Genomic DNA, 7,393 nt, shown 5'->3' with positions numbered 1-7,393 from the left:
AAGTAGATCTAACTTAGAAGGAAAAGGTGATAAACATGACAAATAGGTGATAAAGATGTGTGACAAGAAGTGAAAATGAGTGTCTGTCTCAGCGATTTCTTTTTTTTAAATAATAAATTTATTTTTTATTGGTGTTCAATTTGCCAACATACAGAATAACACCCAGTGCTCATCCTGTCAAGTGCCCCCCTCAGTGGCCGTCACCCATTCACCCCCACCCCCCACCCTCCTCCCCTTCCACCACCCCTAGTTCGTTTCCCAGAGTTAGGTGTCTTCATGTTCTGTCTCCCTTTCTGATATTTCCTATCCATTTCTTCTCCCTTCCCTTCTATTCCCTTTCACTATTATTTATATTCCCCAAATGAATGAGAACATATAATGTTTGTCCTTCTCCGATTGACTTATTTCACTCAGCATAATACCCTCCGGTTGTCTCAGCGATTTCTTGATTCCAAAAGAAAGTGAGAGAAATTCCCTATGCACGTTGTCCTTAGCTCAGTACTCAGTTAAGGGAAAGAGTTGTTGCAATGTAAAGATCAGAGGAAAGGTTTCCTAGAAAGAGACTCTCCACCATTGGGACACAGAGGAGTACTTTCTCAAATCTAGTTAGTAGCTTTCATGAAGAAGCCTCCAGAAAGCTTTATCTCGGGGCTGCCTTGTGTGCTTATGCAGGTCGACCCTGTACGGGGACATCTGGTCAATAGGTAAGTGGGGATTGAAATCAAGACCTGTCTCCTCACCAAGCCTGGCACATCCTGCTATGGGAGCTGCATCTCTCAGAAGGAAAGACTTCTTCTCAAATGCCACTCCCACACATGCCCACATGGTGCGCGCACACACACACACACACACTCACACTCACAGTCACCTGGAACTAAAGACCTATAGGAAGAGGTGGCCTGGGAGCTATTTGCCCATGATCAGGTCCAGATCAAGGGGTAAACCTGACATGGATAATTACTGGCCTGTGGTCAGCTTGAACTCCCCAAGAGCATGCTCTGGAGGGTTGGGGAGGTCCTGAAGAAAAAGGCTGGATGCAGCCACTGGGTGCCCAGAAACAAGGAGAGCTTTTCAAGGACACACAGGGGAAAAACGTAAAATTGCCTTTGAACGTATGTTTCCAACAGTTCTGTTCGACAACAGTGGGCTGTGACGACACACAGCGTCCATCGTCACGTAGAGAAGCAGGAAAGCAGGATGGTACAGTATTTTTCATCACATTAGCAAATATTCCAAAAACAGTAGTATTCAAAGCTTGTGAGGGCAAGGTGCAATCCTTGCATGTATAGAAAGAAAAAATTTTAATGACCCAAATGTCTAACATCAAGACTAAAAAAAAAATAATTTCTGCTATTCCAGTTGAGCATTTACAGGCATTAAGATTATGTTTATAAAAAGCCCTTTTAAGGCCTAAAACAATATTAAGTGACAAGAGGTAAAGTTCTAACAATGAATAGGAAAAAAGACCAGAAGAAAATACAGCAAAGTATAAAGGATGATTCTCCCCGGGGGATGGGATTACGTGGGGCTTTCTCTCCTTTATACTGTCGATGTCCTACAATAGACATATCTTACTCTTCATATTAAATGAAGAAGAAAATGCATCAGTGTGAAAGCTTCATAGCCCAGTGGCCGGTGGCCTGGTGGCTTAGTGAGCTGATGCAGGTGCCAAGGGGGCTGTGGTGGGAGAGGCACGGGGCCAAGCATACATGTGATCCTCTTGGACCCAGTTTTACCCGACAGGGAGGCTTAGTTCTGAGCAGTGTGGGTGCTGGGAGAAATCCATCTTGGCTGACACAGGGTCAAGGCTGTAGGTAGGCCGACAAGGGCCAAGGCCATGGGTGGGCCAAGACACAGTGGAGGGCTGCCACACCTCAGGTTTCAGCTGTTCCCACCTTAAATGCTCAAGGCTGTCATTCTTATCTGAAACAGTCCTTGAGAGCAGACCACTCGCCAGGGAATTTTGTTAAAATGCAGACTCTTGACGCAGAATATCTGGGGCAGAGTCTAAGATTTTGAATTTTTCTCAAGCTTCTAGGTTAACACAGATGCTACCCAAGTGAGACCATCTCCGAGTGGCATGGCTCTAAGGCACTTTCTCAAACTTCAGGGCACACGGAACTCCCTGGGACAGTTTGTTAGACGCATAGAGCTGGGCCCACACCCAGACGTTCCAGCTCTGTAGGTCTGGGCATGGCTGGGTAATCCGCATTTCTGACAAGCCCTAAGGGTGCTGTGATCCACAGGCCATACTTCAAGGAGCACCCTGCAATCCTCACTCCTCTGACACCTAGCTCCTCAAAAAGTATCCAAGAACCAGGAGCAGCAGCATCACTTGGAAGCCTTTAGGAACTGCAGATTACCAGACCCACAGAATTACAGTCTGCATTTTTACAAGACTTGGTGATTTTATGCACCTTAGAGTTCAGGACGCTCTGACCTGGAGAGGAGTCCCAGAACTGAGTGAGTCCAGCTGAGACAATGATCAGCTGGGTCCTGCCCCTCCCAGCCTCCACTCTCTGGGTGAACCAGGCACTCCTCCAGGACAGGTTGAGCCACTTGCTGTTCCCCATCATGGTCACACAGCTGATGACCTGCCCACAAGGAATAGCTTCTGCATTCAGCTCATTTCCTTGAGCGATGCGGACTGTGTCCCTCAGGAGATGAACATCTCAGTCACCATGGAATCTTTAAATCAATCCCTTAAATTAGAACTCCTTGCCTCGAGGCAAGTGACCAGCGGAAAGGATGTTTCAGGTAGGGGAGACAGCACATGAACGAACGCAACAAGGAATTCTGGAAGCAGCTAGAAACTTAACCTATCAATTGCTGGAAGATTGCTAAGATTCTTGATTGTGAGACTTCAGGACTGAGAGTGAGGAGTGCAGTTCTTATGTTTAGGTGACTTCCACGCAGTGCTGTGCTGTAAAGAACTGTGGCATTTCACTGGAATGATATCCCCTGAAAAATATCCTGGCCTTATTTCTTTGTAATGTACTCCAACTTTTGGGGGGAAATCCCCTTTCCCAAGGAGGTTGACTATTGGAAAAGGAAGGAAAATGTTTTATTTATAGGAGACATTTATTTGCTAAGGTACTTTCCTTAGCCCTGGGCAGAATAAAATATACAGTCTAGATTTTTCTCTTTGCTTGAATTTAAATTCAGGGTATGTTGTCATATTTCCTACTAGTTGAAGGTGTTTTTCTGTTTTTTGTTTTATTTTTAATCTGACAGGAGGATGGGGAGGAAAGCTATTCACCAGTGGCTATTTGAAGTTTAGCGATTGCCCAGAAAGGAGAAAAAAAAAAAAACCAACTCTAATGTTATTTTTGAGCAGTGAATATTTTTCACTCTGTGAAGAAATTACTGCAATTTGACACAAGAAATCTAAGGCATAGATAAGTGTGATCTTGAAAAATTGTCTTTTGTTGGCTTGATGGTAACAAAAAATAATCATGTCAATGCTAGAGGCATTTCCCCATGGTTTAGTGAGAATTCATCCTGTGAAGCAGAAAACCGTACACCACTTTCTGTGCACTGTTATAACAGGAAAATAGGGCTAACTGCTAGAAATGATGGGGGTGGCCAACCTGCCCATCAGGCAAGGCAAGTCATGGTTGTCACTTCCTGAAAGAAAATTATTTCAAATGACTTTAAATTTTAAGATGAATTACAATATATTAATAATATATAATATATTATATTATTATTGATATATAATCAATAATATATAATATATAACCATATATTATATAGTTATTCAAATATGTTCAATATTAGAGGGTTATATTTTTATATTTGAACATATTTGAATAACTATATATAATTATATTATATGTTATATATATTATACATTATATATAGTATGTATTATATACATGTATGTATATATTAATATATTATAGTATATATAGTATATATATAATTATATATTATATTATATATATATTTGAATAACTATATATATTATATATATGTTTTCACTTACCAAAAGAAATATGGCACAAAAAAATTTAAAAAAAAAAGAAATATGGCACAAATCTCTGAATTAACTTCAGCCTTTGATAACTATCCCCTGCAAATTACTGGTGTTCAGGGTCACTGTATAAGCTGGCATTCTCCAATGGTGACATAATAATGATTTTTGCTCCTGCACCCCTGGATCTCAGAGCAGACATGAATGATGAGGAACAAGCTTTGAAGATGGTCTCTATGCTTCTTGGATATGAAGGTAAAGGACACAATGTCCCCTTTCAGAGTTTGAGACCTTTGATAGAGAACAATATGTGTGAGTGTGGTAGGAAGGGTCATTTCTATCTAGTTTGTTTTCCCATTACTATGAAATTCAATTTTATTTTTAGTTTTTTTTATCTTAGTCGACACACAGTGCTACATTAGTTTCAGGTGTACAACATAGTGGTCCAACTTCTATACATTTGCTGTGCTCACCACATGTGTCACTACTGTCTGTCCCCATACAGCACTATTACAACATCATTGACCACACTCCCTACGCTTTGCCATGTATTCCTATGACTTCTTCATCCCATAACTGGAAGCCTGTACCTCCCATTCCTCTTCACCCGTTTTGCCTAACCCCTCAATCCACTCCCCTATGGCAACTATCAGTTTGTTCTCTGTATTTACAGACCTGATTCTGTTTTTGTTTGTTAATTCATTTGTTTTGTTGTTGTGATTCCACATATGGCAACCTAGGTGGCCACTGATAGGCAAATGGATGAGAAATATGTGATACACACACACACACACACACACACACAAACACACACAATGGCATATTACATAGCCATAAAAAGGGTAAGTTCTTGCCATGTGTGACTGTGCATGGACTTAGAGGGTATTATGCTGAATGAAGTAAGTCAGACTGAGAAAGATAAAGTTTTGTCTAGTTTTTCCATGTAGAGTCAGTTCTTGGGAAAGTAATCTCCCTACAGTGCTAGAACCTGGCTCAGTGAGAAAAAAAGCAATAAATGGGTATTTTCATGTAACACAATCCTGAGAAACAGGCAGCTGAATCCTTCCCTGGCTCCTTGAGCAGTGATCTAAACTCCTAATGGCCCTAACACCTGAATGAGGATATCTCACATGCTGCTCACCTGTTCTTTGTTGTATTATCAACTCCATAACTTTTGGAAATAATGTCTGAGAAAATCTCAAGCCTTTCCACTATTTAGCAGATATACTTAGTAAGTGTCCCTTTGTAATTGAAGAAACAGTCTCCAGAAAGCTGCTGACTCATGGGTAGAGACCCCATCAGAGGCCACATAATGCCTCTATGATGATGGGGCATTATGGAGTTGTTGGGTTTTGTTTTCTGGGACAGAAAGAGGAATAAAAATATTCCATTCAACTTTTGTAACTTTAGAAAAATATGTAAAACAAATAAAGCAAAATGTTTTAATACATTTCATATTTATATTGTGATCATGGAAGAGGACAGTAATGAGAGGAGAACAAAAAGAAAAGAAGTGAACACAGATGTGGAGAAAGGCTCAGACCTGGATAGGGAAAGATGAAGGCAGATGCACATAAAAGTGGCAGTGCAGGAATTCACTGCACAAAAAAACAAAAACTGGTTTCATTTAGGCCTGACATTGAAAGCACAGATGTAAGAGTCTTCTCTCTCCATCACTGCAACAAAGAAAGGACTCTAACCGGGTGTTTGCAGAGTTGGCACCACCAGCTCTCTGGCATCCTCTGGAACCCAGTCAGAGTGTCCATCAGCCACAAGACAGTTGGTGCCAGAATGTATAAGCTGCTGAAAGTTTGAACCAGTTATCAAAAAGCAATTGTTAATGTGTTTAGATAAGAACAGAGCTTCGACATTGACACAGCACCAGTACACACATGTAATGACAATTTGGCAACAGGAAGATATTTCATCCTTTCAAGTGGCCCCTACACTTTTTTTCTGGAGGGATCCAGAGTTTCCAGTTTCTGGGAACAGGTTAAGAAAATATACATGCCCTGACTTGCCTAGAACTCAAGTCAGGATATTTCAGGCACGGATTACCTCAAAAAGGAATTTCAATAGTTCACCTGTGGCTAAGAGTGCTTTTACCTCCTGTGAAAGCATTTCCAGGACCAGGATCTGTTGGGCATGGTCTTTCCCAGGTGCCTTGAAGGCCCAGGGCTTCCAAGTGTTCCCAGGGCTGATGTGCCTCTGGTCCTCCCGTTAACCAGCCCACAGCACCAGTCTGTTCTTCCACATTCAAAATAGAATAGAACCTCTGGTGGCTCAGTCATGATCTCAGGGACTTGGGATCAAGCCCTGCATCAGGCTCTGCACTCAGCAAGGAGTCCATTTAAAGATTCTTTCTCTCCCTCTGCCTCTCCCCCTGTTCTCTTTCTCTCCCTCTCTCTGTTTCTCTCTCTCTAAAATAAATAAATCTTTAAAAAAAAAAAAAAGAACTTCTGGCTTTTCTTTTTCCTATGATGCCTTCTCCCCTTAAAGATCCAGAATGGGGGCAGCCCCGGTGACTTAGCAGTTTAGCGCCACCTCCAGCCCAGGGTGTGATACTGGAGTCCCAGGATCGAGGTCCCACATCGGGCTCCCTGCGTGGAGCCTGCTTCTCCCTCTGCCTGTGTCTCTGCCTCTCTCTCTCTCTCTCCTCTCTGTGTTTCTCATGAATAAATAAATAAAATCTTAAAAAAAAAAAAAAAAAAGATCCATAATGTTCTCATTGGGAGATGGTTTTCTTCAGGTTTGACTTGAACTCCTTTTCAATTGCAGCCAACCAGGGAGGAAGGGAACTTTCTGAGAACAGAATGTGGGAGAGAGCCGGCAGGGGAGGTGTGAGGACACCTGGGTCACAGGTCTCCTCTGCTTGCATTTTGCCCGTTTCCCTTTTCTACTGCGACTCGCACTTGGGTCCATCCTTCTCAAGGAGCAGGGACAGAGTGGCTGTGTTCCTGAGCAGGCCCACAAGCAATGAAAACTGGCTGGCCTCCTTGGTCAAGATGGGAAAGACCTGCCTACTGCTATAGGAAAAGGAACTTTCAGAGACCCAGACGGCTCATCAAAAAGCAGTGACTCTGCAGGCTTGTATGTGACAGGTGGGGCAGGGGTGGGGACAAAAGGAGGTATGAGAGGCCCAGGAGCCCTGAGGAGGATCCAGGAAGAAGCAATGGTAAGGTCGGTTAGCAGGGCAGGCAGCCCAGGAGAGCCTTCAGCAGCTTCTTCGGGAGACCCAGCTGGAATATACAGGGTGGAGGAACACATTTGCTTCTGTGGCTGCCTCCCCACTGCTGGCTGGGTGGGGATGTCACCTCACCTCTCAGCGTCTGTACTCAGTACTCTATAAAATGGGGATAACCATCCAGCCACCCAGCCACCCAGCCACCCAGCCACCCAGCCACCCAGCCACCGGGG

This window comes from Vulpes vulpes, chromosome 13 (genome assembly GCF_048418805.1).
Source record: "Vulpes vulpes isolate BD-2025 chromosome 13, VulVul3, whole genome shotgun sequence".
NCBI classification, from domain to species: Eukaryota; Metazoa; Chordata; class Mammalia; order Carnivora; family Canidae; genus Vulpes; species Vulpes vulpes.
Note: the sequence above shows the minus strand (reverse complement) of the source record.